The sequence below is a fragment of the Sciurus carolinensis genome, chromosome 6 (genome assembly GCF_902686445.1).
Source record: "Sciurus carolinensis chromosome 6, mSciCar1.2, whole genome shotgun sequence".
In the NCBI taxonomy this organism is placed as follows: Eukaryota; Metazoa; Chordata; class Mammalia; order Rodentia; family Sciuridae; genus Sciurus; species Sciurus carolinensis.
The window spans coordinates 73,778,769-73,792,213 of NC_062218.1; positions in this window are offsets into that span (position 1 = coordinate 73,778,769).

The following is a 13,445-nucleotide window of genomic DNA, read 5'->3' on the forward strand; positions in this document are numbered from 1 at the left end:
TTGAGAGTCCATGGGCACTTCAAAAACCAAGCGAAACTTTCTTTAATGCGTTTAACATTTGGAGAGAGAATTCTTTCACATGTTGCCTTCTTCTTTCTTTTTCTCTTTTCTTCCCCCTTTCCTCTTTCTTCCCTTTCTTGTGACCCTCCTTCCCTTTATCCTTTTACTTCTTCACTCTTGTTCTTCCTCTTTCTCTTGGAAATCCAGAAGATGTCAGGAAATGCTATGAAAAAGAACAGAAGGAGAGAGATTTCCAGGCAGACACTAGCAGTGAAGAAATGCCCTGTAAGGGATAGGTCAGTTTGGGAGTCTATTCAGATTACCCACCTGCTTAGTTTGGCTTGAGAAATAGCCAAAACAATCCTTAGCTTAGGTATTTGAATTATTCATTAGTCAAAATTAATTTACCACATAGAGGCAAGAGACACGTTTTCTTGAACAATTATTATCACTAATCATCATTTTATACAGTAATTTATATGCTCTCATTATTAGCCCTGGATTTCTATGTTAATCCTTTTCATAAATCTGCCACAAAATGAATTTTTTTTTAATTGGATCTCTTTACCTCTTGATATGTTTCCTGGCATTTTGCACTCCTCATCTGGCACTTGATGGTTGGGTTTCCGGATTAGGCTGACTGTTGACATGCCCGTGTAAAACATTCTTTCATTGAGCATATTGCATTTGTAGGGGAGGCCACCTTCTCCCACCTTCTGCCATATTGTATCCATAATTTTTTTAATCAATTGTCCAAACATTGACTGTCACATTTTCCCCTTTTGATTTTTATTGCGTACCATAGTTGACACTTTTAACTACTTCTACTAGTTGTCCATGCCTTGTCACAAAGACTGAAACTGACATGGGCTTTGCCTAAACAGTTGCCTTGAATAAGTACATTTGCCATATGGATTTCCTCTTCAAATCCTGCAGAACACCTTGGATACTTTCCTGCTAATCTTTTGTTATACTTTATGGGTTCCAGGACTTATCTTCTTGAAGAGAACTATTGTTCTCTATAACATTTATTTCATATTTTTTTAATTTAAAAAAATTTGGTTTTGGCACCAAAGACTGAACCTGGGAGCATTTTACTACTGAACTACATCTGCAGTCCCTTTTCAGACGTGGTCTCATTAAGTTGCCCAGGTGCAAACTTATGATTCTCCTGCCTCAGCCTCCTGAGCTGCTGGGATTGCAGGTATACACCACTATGCCTGGCTCATATAATCACTTTTAAATGAACTTCACAAAGAATTCTTGAAATTAGCTGTTTTATGTCAGTCAGCATATGCCCCTTTCCGATTCATGATGGAATGTATATTTTATTAGAGATTTGCTTTTGATTCCACTGGCTTGAAATAATTCTACCCTGACTTAATGTAATATCTAAAAATTCTTACTTTTAGAATGAACTGTATTACACAGTGAGGAGAGAGGCAGGACCTAGCAAGGGTCACTGCATTGACTCCTAGTATCTACAGATTAAGGGTTATGGATTCAAACCATCACATTCAAGTTCAGGCTTTCTTGATTTCCCAACTGGGTGACCTTGTGTTAAGTTACTTAGCACCTCTGAGTCTCAAGTTTTTCCTCACCTGTAAAATGTTTTATAATTGTGCCTACCTCATAAAGTTCTTGTGAAGATTCAATGAGCTAGTACTTGAAAAGCACTTGGTACTTACCATCAAGTAAGTACTTGGTATCAGCAGTGTAGTAGTGATGATGATGATGGCATACATCTGTTTCTTGGAACACTTCAGGATGGAGTATTGATGAAGTGGATGCAGATGTATAGGTTTTCATCCCTAGAAGCTGGATAAGATGACCTGAAGCACAGGTATTTTCTGTAAAGAGCAGGCCTACAATGGGTTCTCTAAGAGAAAGTCCTTGGCCACCCCAAAATCATGGCATCTTTGCCACCCACTGCTTTGTGCCTGGCCCTCCACTCATGTCCAGGGCACATGTCCTAACTAAGCTCTCTTCGGAAACCTGGTTTGTCAAAGACTCTGGAGAAATTGAGGTTTAGTTAAGGGGTTGGGTCACTTTTACCTAAGTCATTTCATGGTCTTAACAGACATATATTTTTCAATACCTCTTCCTGGAGGCAATTCTATGGCTAAAAATTATACATGGACATTCCAACTGTTTTCCTACATTACATAAATGCTGTTTCAGTTTTGCATCTTACCTCAAGTCTGGTTACACCAGGCTTCTGCCTGCCACACTTTTAATGTGTTAAGCCTGCATTCTGGTTCATTGTTGAGTCTCTCAGCATTTTGGTCAGAAAGTGTAACTGCAGTGATTGTTATGATGGAGTCTTTACAAAAGATATAATTTTCTTAACAAGGACAAGAATTAGCTTTAAATTAGTCTTTACCAAGACTGTGAAGTGAGGGTTTAAACTTCAAGACCTACAAAACAATTATCTGCATCATGTCACACTACACAAGTGTACATGTATGCACACACATGAACTGCAGACACACAGGTTGAGACAAACATGAGATGACTTTGTACTTTGTTGTTGAATATCCAGAAATCCAAAGACAGGGGACTCAATATTACATCAGTAGAGAGTGGTGTCACAATATCCCACTTGCCCCTCCTCCTCTATATTTGGAAAGAAAGAAATGGAGCTCCTCCTGTTCAACCTGTGCTGAGGGAAACATACAAGAAGAGTGCCCCAAGGGGCTCAGATCATAAGCTGGGTTCAAATACCTTGTATGCCTCCACTAGGCAAATTAATTTTTCCCAGGTAAATACAAAAAAAAATCATATCATGTTAGGCACATGGTATTTCATAGAACCAGCCATAAATCATCATCATTATAATTTGAACTTCAATTCTAGCATGTAGGATTGAAAAAAACTAGAAAGAACCAATTGTAAGATGTATCTAGGTATAAAATCTACATGTAAGAAGCAGCAACAATGCAGACATTAATGTCCAGTAGGAAAGTTTTCCTTGATCTGATACCTTGTTTTGGGGAAAATACTACTCATTTTATTGAACTAAAGAACATAATCTATAGTAGTTTACTTACTAAAAGCCTTGATTTTTGCAGTGATATTTCCTTTATCACATAACTTTGCAACATATACTTTACCTTTTCCTAGAATTCTGCCTTAATGATATTAGTCATGATGACCCTTGTATGGCTACTATTGTCTTCATACTGATCTCTTGGTTGGTTGGCAGATGGCAGTAAAGCAGCTGAGGTGTTTGGCTGGACCTGTCCAGTGGGGAATGGTTGGCTTGGCTCTTAGCTATAGCAACAGATGGAATTTCTAACTCTTCATGACATTATACTTTCAAAATGCCTTCACAACAGCACTATTCTTTAGAAAAAATATCTTATTTTGCAAAGCGCTAAAATACTGCTGTTCTGCCTTCAGGATTTAAAACTATTTGCTTAGTGCAGGGAAAACAGAACCACAGCCATCTCTCAATCATGCTCTTTGGTCACAAATGACTGAAAGACCTTTTCTTTCTTTCTTTTCTTTTTTTGCTCAGCAAATATCTCCCTCATTAAAGAAAAAAACTCATAAACTCATGGTCAAAATCCAAAGGAATTTACATAGTTACCTGAGAACTTGGTAAAAGTTACTTCAAATCTCTTCATTATGTTGACCCAATTTTCTAAATATATTCATTTTATAATGGACAAATAAGACATTTATCAGCCTACTATTTCAAAATCTTTAAAATTCACCATTGGGGAACACTGTTTTGTAGGCAAAATTGCAATTGAACATATAAGGACTTATTTTAGCTTCTTCTTCCTATTCTTATTTACTCTTTACATTTACATGTAGTAACTGTGCAAATCAAGATATCTAGATAGTACCTGATTCTTTAACTTAAGATAGTTGAAGGTTTTAATTTGCTTTACCTTACCCTTTTTAGCCACTTTAAAGAACTCTGGCTTCTCTCTGTTTATAGATTCAAGTTCTTGAGAATATAACAGATCCACATTATTAGATTAGCTGAAATTCTCCCTGACAAGTCCCTGAGGGGACTAGATAAAATAAGATGCAACATCCGGGAGACTGAATTTGTAAGTAGACTACAACTCTGATACCTAAATAATTTAGGTTATATGTTAAGTATTAGCAAGGAAGAACATGTTTTTGTGGAATTACTCATTTATTATGGGTACAGGAAATATCTCTCACAAAACTGAGGTATGGAGAACTGTTAAGTATGTTACCCTATGTATATATAAGCTTATTTGGAAATATTACATGAATTAACTAGAATGGGATATTACTAGCTGCTTGAAGAAAGGATAAGAGATTTTATATTAACCAAATACATCCATATGCTTATAAGACTACAAATAAAATAGCAAAATTTAGATGGTATTTCTCCTTTAAAAATTCAACTTAATCTCATTTTATTTCACAAATAAACACTATGGTATTAAAGTTATTGGTTTTGAGCATAAAAGAAAATTTTATGCTAGTTACTAATTTTAGGTTGAACTTTAATCCTTGTGTTTCCAATAGCAGTCAACGAGCTTGTTCAAGTTCAGAATATATTATCATTGCTTAAAATTTATTTTTTATATTTCAATATAAAATATTTCAAATGTGCAGAAAAATGCAAAGAAAATAACAAAAATACAACTCACTATCCTCATTTGAAAGATCATGTTGTTTGATTAGTTTTTCTCTCTCTCTTTTCCAGTGGTGTCGGGGGACTGACAAACTACCACTGAACCACACCTCCAGTCCTCTTTTATTTAAAGAAATGTTAGAAATAGTGTCTATCCACGTTCTTATCTCTTCTTTGATCTTTTTCTTTCTTTCCAGAAGTAACTACCTTTCAAAAAATTAGTGTTTTGGGGCTGGGGAGATAGCTCAGTCAGTAGAGTGCTTGCCTTGTAAGTACAAGGCCCTGGGTTCGATCCCCAGTGCCCCCCATCCCCCCCAAAAAATAGTGTTTATTTCTCCTGATATTTTGAAAGTCTTTTACTACATATTTATTTATGAATCCAGAATATTGCTTTTTCTATAAAAATTGTGTTTTAATTACCAGCTACAGTGGAGTACATCTGCAATCCCAACTACTTAGAAGGCTGAGGCAGAAGGATTGAAAGTTTCAGGTCAGTTGTGACAACTTAGACCCTGTCTCAAAATAATAATAATGATAAAAGTCTGTGGATGTAGTTCAGTGATAGAGTGCCTTTGGCTTCAATCCCCAGTACCAGTACTTAAAAAAAGAAATAGAGGAAAAGAAACAAATTCTTTTATTCATGTTGATTCTTGGAAACAAACTATTCATCAGTAGAGGAAATGAAAAACCAGTTTATTCTTATAATGAATAATGTCAGGAGTTAATGTGAATGAAATATATCTAAATGTAGTAACATATTATGCTATAAAATTGAAAGAACTCAAAGGTTATAGGATATTTTATTTTACTTATATCATTCATTGCCAAATTCAAACAATGTTGGCTGAGAGTTGATCCTATTCCAGGTACTGTTAAAGCAGCTCAAGATACCTCAATGAACAAAACAGATGAAACACAGTTTTGGCTAGTTTGTCATCTGGAGAATGGATCAGTTGGTCTAGCCTGTGGTTGCTGTCAGGGGAAAGAAAGAAGTATCATAGCCAGTAATGGTCAGGGTAGAATTCCAAAGTTTCAAATTGGTATCTATAACCTCCCTTTTGTGCCAAAGGGATAAAACCTTTCTATGAATGGCTGAATTCAGCAACTAGGAATCTTTTGGTGTTGATTTTTTGAAAAGGCTTTTCTAGGGCTCTGTGACTCTGATTATTAGTCATATGGAATAGCTATCAAATGCCTTTATGTTTGGTACATTGTTGGGTGACCCTTGAAACAAAAGGTCTACATTCAGACTGCAGATAATCTAGAAAGCTAAAAACATGACATAGTTTGATTTCAAGGACTACAATGGTGTGATCAGAGTCAGATGGTTAGCTCTGAACAATAACATCATAACCTGAGAAAGTGTTAACAGTGGTAAGACATTGATGGTAGTCTCAAGAGTGGGTCAAATGTGCAATACAGTCAAATTTTCAGAAATAGGCAGGGACAATGCCTGTTCTAGTGTAGAGGTTTGTTGAAAGTCCAATTTTAGTAGCATCCAGAAGTTTGGCTTGAAGTAGTAGGAACTGAACCATAAACATTGTTCTTTAACTTGTACCCAGTTCATGCTGGTGGATATGTTACCATGTGTGTTACAGGCTGGAGAATATGGGTTAATCATCAGTTTGATACAAGTCAATCTCATTAGAAAATGTATCCTTATAAAGTTGTCTACATGAGTGACCTTGATTTTCCCATTAATATTCATAATTTCTTTTCAGTTTAGTGTCCCTAAACAGAGCTGTCTTTAGTCAGCCTATAGTCTCCCAAGTGCTATACCATAAATCCAGCTATTATTAAAGATCAAGAGTCAATCAAAATATAACATGTATGGTATTTAAAAGTATTGTGCGTGGTAAGGACAATGGATTTCAACATAGCTCATTGTGGTGATGGATATTTACCAGAGGCATGCACAAATGCCTTCCTCTGTCCATTTGTTAGAGAGTGAGCAACAACTAGGACACTCTTTTTGAACTTGTTTCAATTCTACCTCTTATTGTTTAGCTTTGTTAACGGGTACAACAAAGGGACCCATTGTCCATCACCCCCATCTACCACTTGGGCAGGAATATTAATTGCTGGGTTCCAGGGAATCTTTTCATATCTTTGAATGCAAACTATGAAACTCTTTGTCCTTTCTTTTTTTAAAAATCCATATTTCTGCCAGCCTGGAAGCACATGCTATAATCTCAGCAGCTTGGGAGGATGAGGCAGGAGGATCTCAAGTTCAAAGTCAGCCTAAGCAAAAGCAAGAAGCTAAGCAACTCAGTGAGACCCTGTCTCTAAATATAATACAAAATATGGTGGGGGATGTGACTCACTGGTAGAGTGCCCCTGAGTTCAATCCCTGATAACAACAACAACAAAAAAGTCACGTTTCTGTCACCACCTCATCCCCTTGCCAAACTTACAAGCCAAAATTTTAGTTTGTTATTATCTCCTGAGTCAGAGACAAAAGACTCATGGTATGCAAACATGATGACCTTCAACATATCTGCACTGGTTTCCCCTTGTCCACAGACTTGTGGGAGCAATGAGAGGCCCAAATGGATGATATGCACACTGTGGGGTTTTGTTATGGCTGAGGAACACTGAGCTTGGGGAATCTACAACGTGTATAGCAAGCAGTAAACAAGCCCACACTTACTTCAGAGGGAGATACTACTTTGTTTTTCAAGATTGCTTCCCACAAACTCAACCCTGAGAAATAACCAGGGTTAAAGTTTAGTCTTGTTTTGTAGTCCTGACCACAGGATGAATGTCAACATGAGAGACTCATAAGGACTTTTTCCAGGCAATAATACTTCTTAACATCAGTTTCATTTTCTAATATTTTTGAAAACATTTTAACCTAAATTTAAAAATGTGTAATCAATTTCCATTCAGGTATGCTTTAATATTTAGTTCACTATCCCTCATGGTTGCATCCAGGAAAGAAGAAAGATAATTTACTATGCCCAGTTACTCCCTGGAACCCTTTGTTCAGATGGGTGTATATTTATTTTTACTGACATGCTGGAATGTGTACTTTCAGGAGTGGGGATGTGGCCCAGTGTTAGAATGCTTGCTTAGCATGCATGAAACCCTGGGTTCAATACCCAATACACACACACACACGTGCACACACACACACACACACACACACACACAAAAGTACTACCAAAAAGTATTAAAATAGTCACATAAACACCAACTGTCTGATTGAGATACGATTTTGTACATAAAGCCTATATTATATGTATTTATGAGGAGGAAACTGACCAGAGAAATTAAACTATTTTTTTTTTTTTTTTTTGCGTAACTTGTAGTTGGCCAAGGGGGCTTTCAAACACAAACTTCAGTATACAATCTTTTGACCATATCACACTGTCATTTTACCAATGTCCACAACACTCTAAATGACACTGTAAAGATTTAAGACATTTCTTAACATATAATAGATTATGTGATATTACTAAGGACTTACAAGGTATTACATTATAAAAACAAGACCAAAACTAGAGACTACTTTAATCCATATAATAAATTATAATAAAATGAATGTTGATATCTCTGTGGGACTCTTGCTTGCTCAACTTTTCTTTTTTCTTATTTTTTTCATTAGGTTAATTCTAAATGATGGTCCTTTGCGGGTCCCCAACTTCTGAAGTGTCCTTTCTTTTGCTTGCTCACCTTTTATACATGCATGCACCTCTACATCCTCTTCTTCAGCATGAAGAAACTCTGGGAGCAATCTAAGAGTCACTCTTTGATGTTACTCAGGAAAAATGCAACAGTAACCTAGGAACCTTATGATTTAGGCCCAGCCATCTACTCTGCAGAATGGAGTTTTCTTTTTCTGCTTGCCTTTATACATTTGGCCTTTGTGGGTGTGCAAAACCTTGTAGTGATGATAGACAAATGAGCATGAGCAAAAGCCATGGTGGAAAATCTTGTGGTCTCATGGAGTTTATATTCTGAAGTAAACATCCAGGTAGACAAAAAAATCAAAAGCTCTTTTCTACAGTTTTGCTTTATCACTCTGATTCATGTTCATGAACTATATGTAAATTACATGTGTGTATGTATGTTGTGTGTGTGTAAATGCTGAATGTTAACTAGCATTGTATGCATGTATTTAGTTAAGTGAATAAATATAGTCCTTAATACATTATGGAAAATATATTTTAATGTTTGGGATCTCTTTCTTAATAATTTTTTAAAATTTATTTTTATTATAAACAAATGGGATACATCTTGCTTCTCTGTTTGTACATGAAGTAGAGGCATGCCATTTGTGTAATCATTACATTTACATAGGGTAATAGTTTTTGACTCATTCTGTTATTTTTTCCCTTCCCCCACCCCTCCCACCCCTCTTTTCCCTCTATACAGTCCCTCCTTCCTCCATTCTTGCCCCCCTCACACCCCCCCATTATGTGTCATCATCCACTCTTTTTCTTAATAATTGAAAGAAGATTGAAATGTCTCCTGCCCATCCAAGTAATTTTTTTTTTTCTATTCTGAAATTCATGCACCCATGGATTCCACTGGTAGCTTCAGAGTACTTAAGCAGATAGGTCTTGTACTTAATTTCATTAAGTGCATCTCAAAATGCACCTGAGCCTTTTGTTTTCATTTGAGTTGTCCTTTAGTTAACCTTCAAGGATAGGTAGATGGATGATCACTTTCATAGGAAAGTCATTTAGTATTACTGGTTGCTTCGACTATCACTTTTGGTATTACATATTGAAGTTCCAAATAGTTTTCAATGAAAGAAAGGAAATGAAATAACTTTTCTGGATAATCTCAACACAAAAGATAAGCATTTTAGCTTTCTTAGTCTTTCTTATCTTGTGATGTTCAACATCATGTTGAGTAAGAGTTTAAGAATATGATATAAGGTCCTCAATAGCAAAATAGTTAAAGCATTTAATATTTTGGAATAAATAGTACCTTCATCCTTGAAGCAGTCAATTTATTTGATGAGTGTTGCTACATTACATGATCAGTCTCAATGAAATCATATTAATTTACTTCTTCTATTTTAGCATTTGTGATAATTTGACCAGGAGTGAACTGAAGTTTGTTTCCCTTTATCTATGGTAAAATTATAACATAACAAAAATTGTGGGGGAGGATGTTCAAAGTACTCAAGAGGACTAACACTTTTTTGAGCAGCTTCTCCTGATTTGCAAGTATGATAATTATTTTTGGGGGAGCAGGCTACTGCATTTCAACAGGAGGCACCTTGAGTAGTAGTACCTACTGTTCTTCTTTTCTTTTTTCTTTTGTACTGGGGATCTAACCTGGAGGCACTTTACCACTGACCTATAGTCCCAGCCCTTAAAAAATTATTTTGTTTTGAAACAGGTTGTCACTAAGTTGCTCAGTCTCACTAAGTTGCTTAGGATGGCCTTAAACTTCCAATCTTCCTCTTAGCCTCCTGAGTTGCTGGGATTTCAGGTGTGTGCCTACACTCCTCGCTATTATTTCTTATATAATATTCTGAAATTGAGATTTCTATTCACATAAATATTTTTTAACCTAGGTAAAACTTACACAAAGTAAAATGTACAGACCTTAAACTAGCAGTTGGATGATGAGAAATTCCCTTTGTGCCCTTTCCACTCAGTCCCCACTCCACACACAACCACTACTCTGATGTCTATCAATGCAATTAGTTTTGTGTGTTCTTGAACTGCATATGTATGGAACCATACACTATGTTCTCTTTGTTCCTGACTTCATAGTTTCTGTATAAACTTTAATGAATGATTTTAATAATTATTATCATAATTGGCACCAAAATTGGTTACATTCTGCTATATTTGGTCATATATAATTTCCTAATTCTAAATTTTACCCTATACATATACATTTCTAACTTTCTAAAATTTAAAAACAAAAGATCAAGGCAACATGACTCTCATTCTTGGTTCTATAATTCAAGGTAATTTTCTCTTCTGTTCTCAGATTTTATAAAACGCATTATTGAATGCAGTAAGAAAACTGAGCTTTATCAGTGTGAGGGCTCAAGGGTTAATGTATATGTCCTCATACTGTTGTCAATGCCTTTGAAATGGATTATGTAGAGGGCACGCTGTTTAGAAGAGGTAAACCATTTTTCTTAATCATTAAATTCAAAGGACAAATAGCATCACTGGCTGGGGTTTTCTGGGGCCATGTGGTAGAATGTATTATTCATGTATTGTTTGTAGAAGTCTGAAGTAGAACATGTGTTTTGATTTAGTAAAAAATTTTAACATGTTTTAAATGTAGGACTTTGTACATGCCAAGTGCTTAACTAGAATATTAATTGTGAAAGACAAAGTTGGGAAGAATGAAGAAACCTGTTTTGCACCTTCAAAATCATACATGAAAATATGGCAGATGAATAAGCAGGTACCGGAAAGTAGCACCACCTCCATGCTGTTTCAGCAGACGGTTATGGACACCGAAGTTGTAAGGAGGACATGTCCTTTGTGTTATCATACTAGAGCTGATTAGCCATACGTAGGAACAGGTTACAATGATGATAAACAGGGTAGTTGTACGTTCGACAGAAATTCAGCCAAGATCCTTAAATTTTAAAGTCTTAATAATTAGATGTCTCAGTAGGATAATCTTGATTAGGCAGAGTAAATTGAACTTCATGGAATGAATTCTAAATCTACGTTTAAAAAAATGAAGATAAGTGACTGGAAAAAACAGCAAAGAAACCCCAAATATTACTCCAAAATATTTGTGATTTAACTAGGGGAAATTGTTTAGCTATTTGACCTCCTGTTGTAGTTATAGAGAAACAAACTCCTAATCTTAAGGTTGAGGTCTTGTCCTCTGGAGATAATAGCTAGGGACTTCTGTACCTGAAGAAAAGCCTACCAGTCCTGAGTCTGCTGGACACATTGGAAACTTCCAATGGCTTCTTCAGTTCGAGGAGAATTTTCTATAAATGTATTTGGTGGGTGGCATTCGTGATTTTGGGGGAAGTTTTTTCCAAAATAAAACTTTTTTCTAAAAATAAGCAGCACATTGCTATAGTTCAAAAATCAGAACAATATTAAAAATACATGTTGTCAAGTCTTTCTCTCATTCACCCCTTTACCCACTCCGACCCCTGCCTCATTTTGGTAACTACTGCATTGGCTTTTTATGTATATCCTTCCAGGGTTTCTTTATGCAAATATGAGAACATTTCTTTTTTTGCATGTACTTTATGCCCTACTTCATTATTGCTCTTTTGAATCTAGCAATGTGTTATGGAAGTTTTCCATATCAGTACATACAGGCTTTGATTTGTTTTGTTTTTTAACTCTTGAAGAGCATTCCATTGTGTGGTTTAACACAACTTACTTAAGCACACCTTTATAGATGGGCACCTTCTTTATACTTAACAACAAAAAATGCTGCACATATACTCTTTTGCATAAAAACAGGTTTGCATTTTCAAGCAGTGCTCTTATTTATAAAGAGTAAAACACCATTTCATATGGAATACTTATGGAATAAATGTTTGAAGGAGGTAATTCTGTTTCTGTAACTATTGCTGCTAGTAAAATCTCTCTGTGTTGATATATTCAGCACCACTAGTGGGAGCTTTGGGATGAACACCCACACAGCATGGCTTTCTCCATGAGTAGAGCATGCATTTTGAGCACCAACAAAGCAGGGGCGTACCAAATGGTCTTTTGGGAAAGAATATAATATTACTAAGGAAATAAAGCAGCATAATGTAGTAGAAAACTCAGATTTATTTTATTATTGTGTTGTGGAGTGGAGTTGAGTAACTCATGGAAGAGCAGAAATCTTGATCTTTTCAGTGATTAGTACCTATAAAAATCTTGATTGAGCCCCACAGCAACTCTGTGAGTTAGTGACAAGCCACAGGTGTCACAGAAAGTCAGTGCTTAAGGAGAATAAATACCTTGACAAATATTACTTTGCTTGTGAGGGTTAAAATTGGTCTGATTCTCAATTAGGATCTCAGAAATACTACACCTTTGTCAGTATCATCAAGCAGGTTAAATATGACAATGTGGGTCAAGTCCATTGCAAAGAAAGCACTCCGTATATATTAATGTCTTGCCCTCACTCACACACCAGCTTCAGTCTGTTTTCTCAGTTGGCTCCCGGCCATTGCAACCTCCCAGGTGCTGGTTCTCTTTGTGGAGGGTGGGCAGATCAAGGGAACTAAAAATGACCCTGCATTGCTTGCACTGGAGTGTTTGAGCAAGTGCTCTCCTACCTAATTTCTATTCAGCCTGGAATTGCCCCACTGGTAGTACATATTTCTTCCCTTTCAATCTGGCTGTAGCACTGAGCAACTAGATTCCAAGGATGATCATTTCCATTTGGCTGAGTGTAGGGATGGGTGTATCAGGGCTGGAAGTTCTTCAAGTGGGAGGTAATCAAGACTGGGATGTGATGGAACTGATGATCTGGCAACTAAGGCTGCCATTGGAACCAGATATTATTATAGGATCATATACCATGCATACTTCCCCATATATTTTCCTAATTCTACCTTTTAGGCAAAAGTTCCCTGGGAGAGATGCTGTGCCTGGGAGAAGAAAGCTTAAAGAGTAGCCTCATTTTCAGTATGGAGATATTTGTCTCAGAAAACAGGGAAGTTGGAATTCAAGGGCAAGGCACAGTGAGAAGTTGAACCCAGCTTTTCTTGCTTAGAAGTCAGTCTGTAAGGGTAATGGGCAGGAAAGATGTCATAGTAAAGGGTACAAGAAAAAAATGGAAATTCAGATGCTCTGTCCTGGGTAGCTTTCTTTGTCAATTTCAATTACTCTACTTAATGTAGACACCAAATAAAATCATTGAAATA